The sequence below is a fragment of the Equus quagga genome, chromosome 4 (genome assembly GCF_021613505.1).
Source record: "Equus quagga isolate Etosha38 chromosome 4, UCLA_HA_Equagga_1.0, whole genome shotgun sequence".
Lineage (NCBI taxonomy): Eukaryota > Metazoa > Chordata > Mammalia > Perissodactyla > Equidae > Equus > Equus quagga.
The window spans coordinates 121,019,925-121,027,431 of NC_060270.1; positions in this window are offsets into that span (position 1 = coordinate 121,019,925).

The window sequence follows — 7,507 nt, forward strand, 5'->3', positions numbered from 1 at the left end:
TATGCATAGCTCTAGTGATTCTGGCTTCTACTATTCATCCTCATAGAATATCTATAGGGACATTTCCAGAGAAATATATAATTCTTTGAGAGTATTTCCAGGGGAAAAAAGTTACTAGGAACTCTTGACTCAATTGAGAGAGGATTGACGATAAAAATAGAAGACATGTCATATTGCATTGGACCAATGGGTCATCTAACTGAATGTTGAGACCAAGACACATCTTGAAAGGAAGCACTATGGCTTTCTAATTCATTCATCTAAAATCCAGAAATATAGATGATTTCCTTAATGAATTAGATCCACTGATGTATGATCCAAACATTTTCTAAACTTCTTGGCTGTTATTCTGTTGTTTGCTTATTCCAGTGCTTTAGACAACATATTTTGTTAACTTGACTACCCACCATGTTCTTTTGGTTGACATAAAATTACTTCTTTTAAACTTCAAGAGACACTCCCTAGTATATTTAATATCCCAGGATTTTATTAACTTAGTTAACATTATCCATATTATTCCTGAGTCTTTTAAATAATTTATTCATAGTTCTCAGCTTTTTATCATTTTAAATAAAAATATCACATACATTTTATATATACACATACATTTTTATAACTAACATAATTAAAGAAGTTTAGAGGATGATAAATTCCTGGCAGAAAGTGGAGACATTAACATTCCTTGAGGATGACACTGTGGAAGGGAACTTTCTGTCACTGACTATTTAGTATTTTCTGAGCACGACCTACATCTGCACCACTTCCAATCCATCAAATCTCCTCATCTCCTCTAACTTGACAGCTGTCCCTACACTCTATCAAAGCTGTTCTATGTAAAAACACCAGTTAATCTCATTTTATCGTGTCAAGTTCTCTCTTCTCAGTGCTCTCTATCCTAGCCTCTCTGTAACTTTTTATACCATTGGACAACTTTTTTTTTCTAAACCATAATTAACCTTTGATTACGTGGCCCAGGTTTTCTACTGGCTTCTATAACTTCTCCTTATTGTTTTTTCCTCAAATTTCACTTGCTTTTCAGGTCCCCAAAGTTTGTCCTCAGGGCATTGTCCTTGACTGAGTGTTCTCTAAACTGGCTCCATTGAGAAATTCATATTTTCTGACTCAACCATCACCTCTACATGAATGACCTCAGGTCAACTAGATGTCTTGGCTTCACTCACTCTTTTATCCATTCATGAAATACTTACTGAATGCTTATGATATGACAGGCACTAAATAAAGAAATTGGGTTCCTCAACACTCTATAAAAATATGACTCATAACCCTTATTAGACTAGTGTCCAAGTTTCCCTAGCTTTAAACTGTCAAGCCATCTCTGATAATCCTCTTTCTTCAATCCCTGTATTCATTCTTTTAATATCTTTCATTTATTTTTTAAAAGTGACTTTTGAGTCATCAGTTTTTTGTATGGGCTTCAACATAATCCAAGTTGTCACGTCCCTTATACCTGGATTATTACTTTAGCTTCCTAGTTGGTCCTCTGACTATTTTCTTCAACCTGTATAATAGTATTTTTTTCTCATGTCACTGCTACAGTTCGTAAACACAACAAGCCCAAACACCACCTGATTTTTGAAGCTTATATAATCTAGACTCACCATACTATGTAAGTTTTATTCCCAATATGCACCCTTTTTACAGCTAGCAAGTTTCTCCACAATATGAATTATTACTTCCATGTTTTTGCTAATACTATTTTTTTTATTCTGTGATTTATTTTTTCTCAGCTGATTTTCCCCCTTCCAAATGGAATTGTAAGCTCTTGGAAATTAGGATCTATTTTTAGTTGTGGAATTTTATCAATTCTGAAATGCACATTTTTTCATATTATTAACTTCCCTGATATCAAGACGCATGTTATAAGCAATGATGTTTTAAACATTGTAATAGATTAACTGGAAGTACTTTTTCTTTCTTGGTGGTACATGAAATAATGGTGTGTCTTATAATCAATGGTATCTTAAATTCAATGAAATACCTTTTTTTTAACCTTTGCAGCCCTTGATGGAGTATTAAGCTCACTGTAGATATTCCATAAATGCTTGTTGGTTTATTTATTTCCTAGTTATATGGTTTTGAACCACAGAAGTGGATGCAGAAAAAGATAACCCACATATCCAGCATGTTACTAATTTCAAAAAATTTTTAATGGTTTATTTTATTTTTCAAGAAAGATTAGCCCTGAGCTAACATCTGCCACCAATCTTCCTCCTTTTTTTTTGCTAAGGAAGATTGGGTCTGAGCTAACATCCCTGCCCATCTTCCTCTACTTTAAATGTGGGACTCCTGCCACAGCAAAGCTTGACAAGCAGTGCATAGGTCCACACCCAGGATCTGAACTGGTGAACCCCGGGCTGCCGAAGAGGACCATGTGAACTTAACCACTGCACCACTGGGCTGGCCCCTTAACGGTTTATTTTTTGAGGGAGGTAGAAAAGGTGAAAAAGCATTAGACAAGTTTGTGAAGCCTACTTTTTCTTTTAAATGTGTATCACAAAGGATTGAACTCTAAACTTCTGAATTTTATCCTAAGCTCTCTTTCTCCAGGCTTTGAGAAGATCTCACTTATTTTGGGCCATGTGAAATCCTTAAATATCACCACAGACATGGAAATAATTAATATTTGGAAGGAAATGTAGAAAATTTCTACTTCCGTTTTTATTGCTTCTTTTTATATTATCCCTATAACAATGCTTATATAAGCCAAAAATGCTGTATGATCAAAGTGCTCCAGCAACAAATTCACATGAGGCATTGTATTCATAAAGAAAATACACATTCAAACTTGCTTTAATTGAACTAATTTTTTTGAAAATGTCTTTAAAAATCTCTTACAGGGAGTGATGCCATAATCACGAGAGAAGTTTGGTTTTTCTCTGTATTCATTTCAGGCTGTGTCTGCGTGTTCTCAGTCAAGTGCAGAATTGAGACTTTCAACTCAAGCCAAAAATTGTAATACAAAGTAGACTTTTGATTATTTATAAGTGTTTTTACCCATATAAGTCATATCTCAATTAATGAAGGTTACATGTTCCCATGATGATTTTATTGTATAATATGTCAGAATGTGTAATGCAGTGGGATGAAAGTGGGCCTTGGGATCCAAGAGACCTGAGACTGAACACAAGACCTACTGCTTACTAGCTCTTTGCATTTCAATTACTTTATCTAAAAGTGGGATTTTTGAGAGGATTAGAGATAATACTTGGAAAATGCCTAGTATAGCACTTGGGATAGATCCTCCAACTCTATAAGGAGAGAGAAATTATATGGCGGGGCACAGGGACATATTCCAGCATGCACTCACTTCACACTTTCCTCTTTTCCCCAGACCCAGGGCCCCTTAGTCCTTGTAAGCATATGCCCCCTCTTTCAGGAGAATCCCTTGCCAAGCATGCTCTAGTGTAGGCAACGCCTCCTTTATGGATGGAATGCTGCCCTCTCTCTCTAGCCTGGGTCTCACAACCCTTTGCCTCTTATTTCTCTTCTGCCAGCACCCCAGGCCTGAGAAACTGGTGCTTCTCCCAATCCCTCTGCATCCAGCCTAGCTATGTGAAAAGGAGTTTTGCCCTTAATGGACTTTTTGGAAAACCATGGAAAACTAGTGAAGTAGAACAAGCATTAAATATTGAGCCAAGAGGCCTGGCATAATGAGTGATGTGACATTAAACAAATCAGTTTACTTCTCTGGACCTTGGTCCTTCTTCTGTAAAATGAAGGGTTGAGTTGGGTAGACCCAGACAATGAATCAGTGTAGTATTAGTATCCAATGCTACTGCAGGCATGCTAGTACTACAGTATGATTAGCAGGGACGGCAGCTATCAATGTGGAACCAACAGCTCCACCCATCCTCTATAGCATGATGTGATACAAAGAACATGGGCTTTTGAGTAAGACAGAACTGTGTTCAACCATCCGTGTTACTAGAGTCTAACAAACAAATCCAAACTCTGTAACCAAAGGCTAGGTCCTTAAGTTCCAAATTAAATGTCCTTCTCTTTTAAAAATGTAGTAATTACCCATCTCATTCAGTTGTCATGAGGACTAAATCACATAATGTTTGTGTAGCGCTGGGACATAGCATCTGCTCTTGCTGAGGAAGTCTTTAAATCCAGTATTAGTGCTCAGTCTTCATCTTACTCAGCAGTATCAGCAGCATATGACACAGCTGATCACACTGTCCTCCTTGAAACACTTTCTATACTCTCAGATCTCTCTCTTTTTCTTTGCCTCCTATCTTCTGGCTGTCTCCTTCTTAGTCTCCTTTGCTGGATCCTCCTCATTTTCCTCACCCCTTAATGAGGGCATACATCAGGCGTCTCTATCCACCATCACTACTAGATCATCTCATTCAGTCCCATGGCTTTAAATGGCATCTTCAAGCTGATTGCTCCAAAATTTACGTCTCCAGTGGAAATCTCTTCTACAAAGTCCAGAATCACATGTGCAGCTGCCCACCTGATAACTCCATTTGGTTGACTAATAAGCATATTAAACTTAACCTGTCATAAACTGAACTTTTCAATTCCACATCATTCCTTTCTTGGTAAACGGCAAATCTATGCTTCAGTTGCTTAGGCCAAAAAACTTTGGAATTCTCCTAATATCCCCCACATCAAACTACTAATAAATCATTTTGGCTTGGCTCTCATATGTCTAGACTCTAACTACGTGTTACCTCCCCCTCTGCTGTCATTCCACCCCAAGCAACTGTCATCTTCCATCTGGAACATTGTAGTAGTCTCCTAACAAATCTCCCTGCTTCCGTTTTACCCCCTCTCCTCACAGCAGCCAGAAAGATCCTTCTGCAGTGCAAACATGATATCATGTCACTTATCACAGATTGGGTTTCCCTGGAAGCAGACTGAGGTAGAGTTTAGCATGCAGAACTTTTTTAAAGAAGTGTCCTTGGGATTGACATCTGTGGAAGGGCAGGGAAGGATCAGGACTGGGCAGATGAGGAAGTCAAAAGTCACCAGGCCCAATGACGGGCTTGGCTGACCACATGTTGGCCTTTAGAGCTAGAATGGCCCTTCAGAGTTGTTTCAAGTTGGGCCAAGATGACCAGGCCTTTGTTCTCCCTCATCAATCAGTCATGGCTGTGGTCTGTCCTGTGAAGTATGCAACCTCGGGCAAGGAAGCCCTCCACAGCTGAGGCAGTCCCTGAAGAGACTGTTTCAAGTCAGCCAACAGCACTCTCAGACAACAGATATTGGTTGAAGGGGGACCTGGGTAGCACAACACAAGATCCACCACTCCTCTCTAGCCATTTCCCTCCAGTGGCTTCCCATCTCACTCAGAATAAAATCCAAAGTCTTTATCATTTCTCTGTGATCTCATCTCCTACCACTGTTCCCTTCACTCACCCTCAAAAGCCACATTCACTTGGAAGTTTCTTAAACCTCCCCATCTCCTACCTCCCACCAGTTGGCTCCTGTCTCAGCACTTACTACTCCTTCTGTCTGCAAAGCTCTTCCCCCAGATATCTACAGGGCTGGTTCCTGCACTTTATTTAAGTCTCTGCTCAAATTTCACTTTATCAGAGGGGCCATTTCTCACCAACCATAGCAAATGGCACTCTGCTCTTTCATTCTCTTCCCTTATTTCACTTATCTTTTTTCCTTTTAGGACTTAAAGCATGACCTAATCTGGTTATATATTTATTTATTGTCTGTCTATCCTCTCCCTCCACTTGGATATAAGCTCCATAAAAGAGAGGATTTTGTTTTTATTCACTGCTATATCCCCAGTGATTATAACAGTGCCTGGCACATAGTAGATGCTTAGTAAATATTTGTTAACTACAATTGTTTTGGGAGCAGGGCAGTGTTCCATAGTAAATAAGAGCTAAGGCATTGGACTGAAACAAACCGAGGTTTTATTTCTGGTTATAATCTTAGGAGCTGGGAGATGCAGGGTATGTTATTTGCTATCTCTGCATCTTGAGTTTCCTCAGTGGTAAAATGTAGATGATCATAATACCACATACAGAACAGATTTATGGTGAGATCAAATGTGTAAAGCATCATTAAGCATTTGATGGATAACACTGAGAAATTAAAAACTGCTTATAAACACAGTACCTAGCATGTAGTAAGTGCTCAATGGTTGGTCATTATTTTTTTGATCATTTTATGATAAATATATGGAATAATTTGTGGTTAGAGTTGTTTTTGATGAACCTGTGATTGTTTGGTGCAAATAATTTGTTCAACTCTTCATTTTAGAGCACCCTGTTGATAGTCTGGGCTGACATCTCACTCTTTTCAACAGGGAGAAATTTGGTTTTTTAAATTTTACATCAGAAAATTTCAACAACAACAATTTTAATGTGGTGTTGGAGAATAAGTTTTCATTAAGTACAACTTCACTTTATACATGTGTTCATGCATTGTGTCTAAGTCGATTTAAATTTAAAAAGAAATTATTTTTATTGAGGTAACTGGTTTATAACCTTATATGAATTTCAAGTGTACATCATTATATTTTGACTTCTATATAGACTACATCATATTCACCACCAAAAGTCTAGTTGCCATCCATCACCTACAAATGTGCCCCTTTACCTCTTTCGCCCTTCTCTCTTACTGCCTTCCCTTTGGTAACCATCAGTCTATTCTCTACGAGCTTGTTTGTTGTTGTTTTATCCTCCGCATATGAATGAAATCGTAGTGTATTTGGCTTTCTCCATTTGACTTATTTTGCTTAGCATACTACCCTCAAGGTCCACTTAAAATTGCATTTTAGTGGTGTAAGGAAAATTCCTATTTAAGGTAATCTTGTGATTTCTTTTGCAAAACAAATCATCCTTTTGTAATCAGAGTCATCATTCTATCATTGATCTGTTTTGTAAGTGTGGATGTTTATACGTCCAATTTTCTGAAACTCTGAAGGGGACTTGCTGCAAATGCTTCCTATAAACCGAGTGCATATTTATTGCATAGGCTTCTTCAGCAGTGTTGCTGATGGTGAGAACGTAGGAGGGAAGTCAGAAAACACATGTTTCAAGCTCTTGCCAATCTGCATATAGAAACAATTTAGAAATTAAAAAGAAGAAATTAGAATTAAAGAATTAAAGAAAGAATTTAGAATTAAAAAGAAGATTTTAAGTTGTTGCCTCACAAATACACACAACAGTTTCGTCCAGTAAGTTCCTCTCGGCAGTAACAGCAGAAAAAGAAAGTGTGCAGGACAGAAGCAGGGAGAAAGAACTTTTAACGTGTGCTGTAGCCCCCCGGATTAGCGGAAAAACAGGCGGGCAGGAAAGGCTCTGCCAACTTAGAAGGTTTGCACTGGGACTCCTCCGCCTTATTAAAGCAAGAGCCATACCCACCCAGGTCATACCCAGGTCAGCCCGTGTCGTGCACAGTCATACCACTAGTGACACCAATCGAACATATCTAAGAAATCGCTGCTTTTAAAGAGCGAGGAAATATCAGCTCTCTCTTCAATTAAGTCATAGTTTACCACTCTGCGCAAACAATA